The sequence below is a fragment of the Cnephaeus nilssonii genome (genome assembly GCF_951640355.1).
Source record: "Cnephaeus nilssonii genome assembly, chromosome: 15".
Classification (NCBI taxonomy): domain Eukaryota; kingdom Metazoa; phylum Chordata; class Mammalia; order Chiroptera; family Vespertilionidae; genus Cnephaeus; species Cnephaeus nilssonii.
In genome coordinates this window covers 24,994,223-25,000,693 of record NC_137086.1, presented here as the reverse complement: position 1 = coordinate 25,000,693, position 6,471 = coordinate 24,994,223, and positions in this window count along the sequence as shown.

Below are 6,471 nucleotides of genomic sequence, written 5' to 3'. Positions count from 1 at the left end.
AAAATTTAATTAGATAGCTTTATTGCAAGCCTCCCAGGCCCAAGCAAAAAGTACAGTCCCCCTGGCTTTTTGGAAATAACATTTTGTTCTGCCAGTTGAAAAGCAAGGAAATAAGTTGCCATTGCCTTTTGCCCCTCAAGATCCTTGGATCTTGCACTGGCCCTTCATCCAGAGCTGCCCTCTGGACGGATCTAGTGAGTGGGCTTATGGTTGGAGGAACCTCATACTGTTGGCAGCTAGGAAGGGGGACAATGAGGCCACTGGGAGGAAGAGAAGCAGATCCTTAGAAGGCAGAGTCATCCCATTAAACAGGATAGATACCTTCCCCCTGCGTAGCTGGCTGCCATTGGTAATGATTCCCCGCTGGCCTTTGTGGTCCTGTTAGTCTGCCTTTCCTTATAGAAAGTCTCCCTTGTGGGCGAGGGGCCTGTGACCTTAGGGACACAGCATGATTAGTCTTTCTCCGAAAACCCCTTTACCTCCCCTCCCATCCCCTCCGTGAGGCCTCGGCCTTCACATAGCTCACATCAAGGGTTTTTCAGAATGTATTAGAAACACCTCTGTACTCAGTTTCCTTATCTCTAAAATGGAGATAAATATATCCCAAAGAGTCAGCCTTATATGAGCACAAGCTTTGGACTTGGGCAGGCCTGAGCTGAAACCCTAGGCCTGCTACTCTGTGAACTTTAGTTTCTCATGTAAAAAATAACTTTAATAATACACCTACAGAGTGGCTGCGAGGATTAACAAAATGAAAAATATATAAAGCATCTAGTAAGTGCCTGGCAGAGTAGGTGCTAAACACAAACTTACCTGTTCTCAGCCTTGCTGAGGAGCCTAGTCCCGCCCTCAATGAGCTGGAGAGCGACAAAGAAATTGATGACTCCTCAGGGGCATGGATCTAATAAATATCCATTGTTTGTCATATAACCTCTCTGGTCTAGTTTCTGGATTTCAATATCTTACGGAGAAGAGAAAAAAGAAAAGCTTTTTTCTTTTATAAAGTCACATGCCAGACTTCCCCTGAAGTTTCTGAGGGGAACACAAATATTCTTGCCCAATAAAAGCATGCTAAATCACATTCGACCTCAAGGGGGAATTCATTATCACAAGAACCTAACCAAATATCCATCAGGAAATTAGTAGCAGGAACCATGAATGTGATGTCTGAACTTCTTGGATGTTAAATAATTATAGGACTTCTGCTTCTGGCAAGATGGACTCTAAGCACAACAAAACCATGGGACATTATATATAAGACAAACATAAGCAGACTGAAAGGTGGAGAGAAGTCAGACTGGCTAGAGGCCTTGGGACCTAAGCAACAATATGGAGGTAAGTTTCCTGTCTTTTTTTCTCTCTCATATATTCTCAGACTTGGAGCTAAGGAAGCCGGCAACCCAGAAATGCCAAAAGGAGCAGACGTTAAAAAAGAAAGAAAGAAATAAAACCTGCTTTCTCTAGCCAAAGGATGAAGAAAAGGCCAGCCTACAAGGCAGAAAACTTTTAGACAATAACCTCTACTCCGGCCAAACCCTGCAGGGGAATCTTGCCCTGCCAACAAAGGCTGACTGGGGAGCCTGGACTTCCACCCTTGCCAAGCAGTCATGAGGCACCCCTCCGCCTTCCTATATGTGAGGTGATGCCAGAGGAGGCCAAGTAGGGAGCCGGGACTTGCATTCTCCTCACGCCCTGGGCATTCACAAGCCCCCTGTCTCCTGCCAACAGGGTCAGTGGAGAGCACACAGGGGACCTGGACCTGGGCTCCCCTCCCCTTCCCCCCTGGGTGTTTAGAGGAGGCTAGTGGAGGGTCAGGACCTTCACCACTGCCCAGGGATAACAGGCCCACCTTCCACTGCAGTGTGGAAGACCATGGCGGGGGCTGGGGGTGGGGGGCAGTGTGCAAACTCCCACCCCTGCCCAGCAGTAATGAGGAGCTCCTGGCCTTGGGTGTCAGTGGAGGCCAAGTGGAGAGTCTGGACGTCTCCCTCCACCTGTCAGTAATGAGGCAGCACCCTTCCCTTCCCCTGCCAGAGTGATGTCAGAAAACCAGTTAAAACAGAAAGCTTAAATAAGTTCCAGTCTCATTACATAATACAAAAATGTCCAGATTTCAATAAAAAAATCACTCATCATACCAAGAACCAGGACATCTCAGACTGAAGGATAAAAAAGAGGCCAACACTGAGGTAACAGATGTTAGAATTGTTGGACAAAGGTTTTAAAACAGCCATGATAAAAAAAAAAAAAAAAAAAAAAAAAAACTTTAACAATTATGACCATGCATCAAACAGAGAAAACCACAACCAAATCTCAGCAAAGAAATAGAAAATATAAAGAACAACCAAACAGAAATTTGAGAACTGAAAAATATAACCAATAAAATAACCAAAATTAAAACGTTATTGGATAGGCTCAGTGGAGTGGAGGGGGCAGAGGAAAGAATCAGTGAACTGGAAGATAGATCAAGCTACAATCTGACCAACAGAGAAGATGGACTACCCATGAATGTGCAGAGCCTCTGGGACCTGTGGGACTGAAACGAAAGATCTAATATTCTTCCCGCCATCAGAATCCCAGAAGTGGAGGAAAAGGAGGCAGGAGCTGAACAGGGATTCAAAGACCTACAGGTTCAAGACGCTGAGCAAACTCCAAAGAGAATAAGCCCAAAGAAATCGACCCCAAGACTCATCATTGTCAACCTTCTGAGAATTAAAGACACAAAAAATTTGAAAGTAGTGGGAATGAGACAATACCTTACCTATAAGAGAAATATGGTTATTTTATTTGGTTATATTTTTCAGTTTATCAGAAACCATGGAGGCCAGAGAGAGGTGGCACAACAGCTTCCAAGTGCTGAAAAAAAAAAGAATCCTCAATCCAGAATCATGTATTTAGTGAAAATATCCTTTAGGAATTATGGGGAAGTCAAGATTTTCTTAGGCAAAGGAAAATGAAGAGAATTTCTCACCGGCAGACCTACCCTAAAATAATGGCTACAGGAAGTTCTTAAACAGAAAGGGAACAATAAAAGAACAATATATAATGGGATATTACTCAGCCATAAAAAGAATGAAATCCTGTCATTGTGAAAACATGGATGGATCTAGAGAGTATTGTGCTAAGTGAAATAAGTTACACAGAGCAAGACAAATGCCAGATGATTTCACTTACATGTAGAATCTAAAAAACAAAAACAAACAAAACAAAATAGAAAGAAACTCATAGATACAGAGAACAACTCATGGTTGCCAGTGGGGAAGGAAGTTGGGAGGAGGGAGGAGGTGGGGGAAAAGAGGAAGGGAATTAAGAAGTACAAACTGCCAGTTAGAAAATAAGTCATGTGATGTAATGTACAGCATAGGGAATATAATCAATACTACAGTAATAACAACATAATGAATAACTAGACTTATCCGTAAGGTATATAAATGTTCAAACTAATACAATACGTCAACTATAATGAAAATAAATTTTAAAAAGAAAAATAGTTAAATACAATAGACCTTCCTTCTCTCATATATTTAATAGTTGAAGTAATTATAATATGGTCTGATGTGATTCTAAATATAAGTAGAAGAAATATTTAAGACAATGATGTTGCCATTGGGGGAAGGTAAAATAATGCAAAGAAAAGTAAGTTTTTTATACTTAAGATGATGACTGTGAAATAAAACAGGCACCCTGGAAAACAATTTGGCAGGTTCATAAAAAACTAAGCATGCACCTACCATGGGATCAGCAGCTGAATTCTCGGGCATTTATATTGGCACAAAACCTGCACATGAATATTTAGAGCAGCTTTATCTGTAACAGCCCCAAACTGGAAACAACCCTGATGTCCTTCAACAGGCAAATAGTGAAACAAGCCCTGGCACATCCATTCCGCGGGACACTATTCAGCAACCCAAAGGAACAAACTGTCGATAGGGGCGGCAACCTGGAAGAATCTCCAAGCATTATGCTGAGGAGAGAAAAAGCCAGCCCCAGAGGGTGACACACTGTAACTCCATGTACACAGGGCTCCTGAAGTGACAACGTTATAGAAATGGAGACCAGATTTGTGGGTGGGAGCAGGAGAGAAGTGGGCGTGGCTATTAAAAAGGGCAGCAGGAGGGATCCTTGAGGTGATGGAAACGTTCCCTGTCTTGACTCTATCAGTGTTAATACCCTGGGTGGGATGTTGTATTACAGTTTTGGAAGATGCTACCCTTGGGGAACTGGGCCTAGGGTACACAGGATCTCCCTATGACTTCTTACAACTGAATGCGTATGGACCTAACGTTTATTTCAAACTAAAATGTTTAGTCGGGCAGGGTGACGGATGATTACTAGAACCAGTGAGGCGATCACACGGTAAGGTCTAAAAATGTCAAGTCATCTGAAGCTAATATAACTAATATAATATTGTATACTTAAATTAAAAAATAACGAAAAGTTTAATTTAAAAACCAGTTTTGAAAGACAAAGTCCTTTCGATACCACCATGGCAATGAACCTTGGGGCAGTGTTGGAAGGGGCCGTTTGGTTGGCGTTCAGGCCCCAGGGGAGGTACTGGCTGTGCTCACAGTCAGTCTTCTTTGAGAGGCTCTCAGAGAATTTGCTTCGCTCTGCCAGATCGAAAGGAAACACTGCACTGGGCATTTTCTGTCCATGAATTTCTAATTGCCCTCCCACTGGCTGGCTGGGCAAGGACATACAGGCCAGGCCTGCCAAGGCTAAAAGGCCCTGCTGCCCAGAGGGGGAGAGAAGGTTTGAGGAGGTCCTTGTACCCCGCTGGATGGGGAGTATGGGAGGCTGGCCTAAATGGCTGGAGTCCCACAGGACTGAGCAGAAAGAGTGTCTCTTACCCCCGTGGGTACAGTCAAGGGGTGGGGAGCGAGTATGTGGCTACAGTTGGCGAACCTAAGAGATCCAACAGGTGTACACATCGGGGAGAGCTTAGGGAGAGATCTTGACTTTCATGGAAGTCAGAGAACTGAAGTGCAGGCAGTAGTGACGGCTTATCCATGAGGCAGGCTCTGGTGTTCATAGCTAAATTCTAGGGGTGCTGTGGAGGGTGAGGAGGAAATAGTGGGCCCATATCTGAAGGGGCGAGGGTGCTAAACCAAGTGTCCCTGGGCTGGCTTTGAAGGGTTTTGGAAGTGCCCATTCTCACATCCTATGGGTCAGGGGAGCCCAGGACCCCATCAATAACAACTTCATCAAAACCCAGCCTTGGGCTGTGCAGCAAGCCCCTGGGTGGGAGCACAGTGGTGTAGAAGGATCCGAGCACAGAACAGAGGCCGACGGTGCGGCTAGAGCTACGGTCAATGACTTCTCTGCCTCAAGATGGCTTCTATCCTTTAGCTCGGGCACACGTGTGCCTGTCTCTTGACTGTTCTGATAACATTTCTCCCCCTCCACGAAGGTGGACATCCCCAGGCTAGAAGGCCCTGCCTATCGGCCATAGTTTCAGAGCAAGGCCCTGATACCGGCTCAAGTTGGGCCAACACATCCTCTCCCCCAGAGATTTGCTGTTTGGGACCGAGGACACAGCAGCAGGAAGGCACAGTGGTGGAGGCATGGGAGTGGTGCCCTTGCTACGGAATGTGTGGTCGGAGGACCACCAGCATCTCCCCGGGCTTCCATGACTGCTTACCTCAGGTGTCGCCCCGGATTGGCTGAGTGGGAATTTGCTCATTACCAGGTGCCCCGTGACATGTGCGGAAGCACAGCTCTAGAGAGAAGGTCCCCAGACACCTCTTGCTGAGAGGCCTGAGCTGCCCACTCCTGCTGCTCTGAGAAGCGTGGTTCCACCCTTCCTTGGATTCCAGTGGAATCCTACTGAGTTGTCTTTTTCTGAGTCGGGGCAACTTGGTTTCTATGCTGTTTATAACCAAGGGGATCTTTCTAATGCATATGGGCAAGTCGGGGGGGACGGTGTGACTGAAGGGCAGGCTGACCCCGTGTGCCACACCAACCAAATTTCATCAACAGAGGGTCAGTCCTCTGTGTTCACATGTGCTCTGAATCTTAAAAATCCTGAAATGGAGGTGTTCTTAGTCATTTATCTTTCAGTATGAATGCCTTCTCAGCTTCTTTCCAAAGGGACCCATTTGCTGGGCTGGACATAGGAGAAGTCATAGAAACCCATGTTTATACTGTGGCAAAGCCTGGCTCTGCTCCCCCAGGTAAGGCCTGTGTTGAAATTGCTCCATGGGGCCCTTCTTAATAAAGTATGAAGATAATTATGACAATTATATCTTAATAAAACTGAAAGAAAAAAAGACATCCATCCCCTGTCACCTGGGAACTCTTCTTTGATAGTCCAGCCTGTGGCCACCTGGCCCTTCTCTGAGCCCCTGGAACAGCTGTTCTTGACCTTTTGTGTCTATGGATTCCTTTAAAAAATAATGTGTTCAAATGCATTAAAAAAAAACAACCACACACACACAAAGGTTTCAAAGAAACCAATTATATTGAGATACA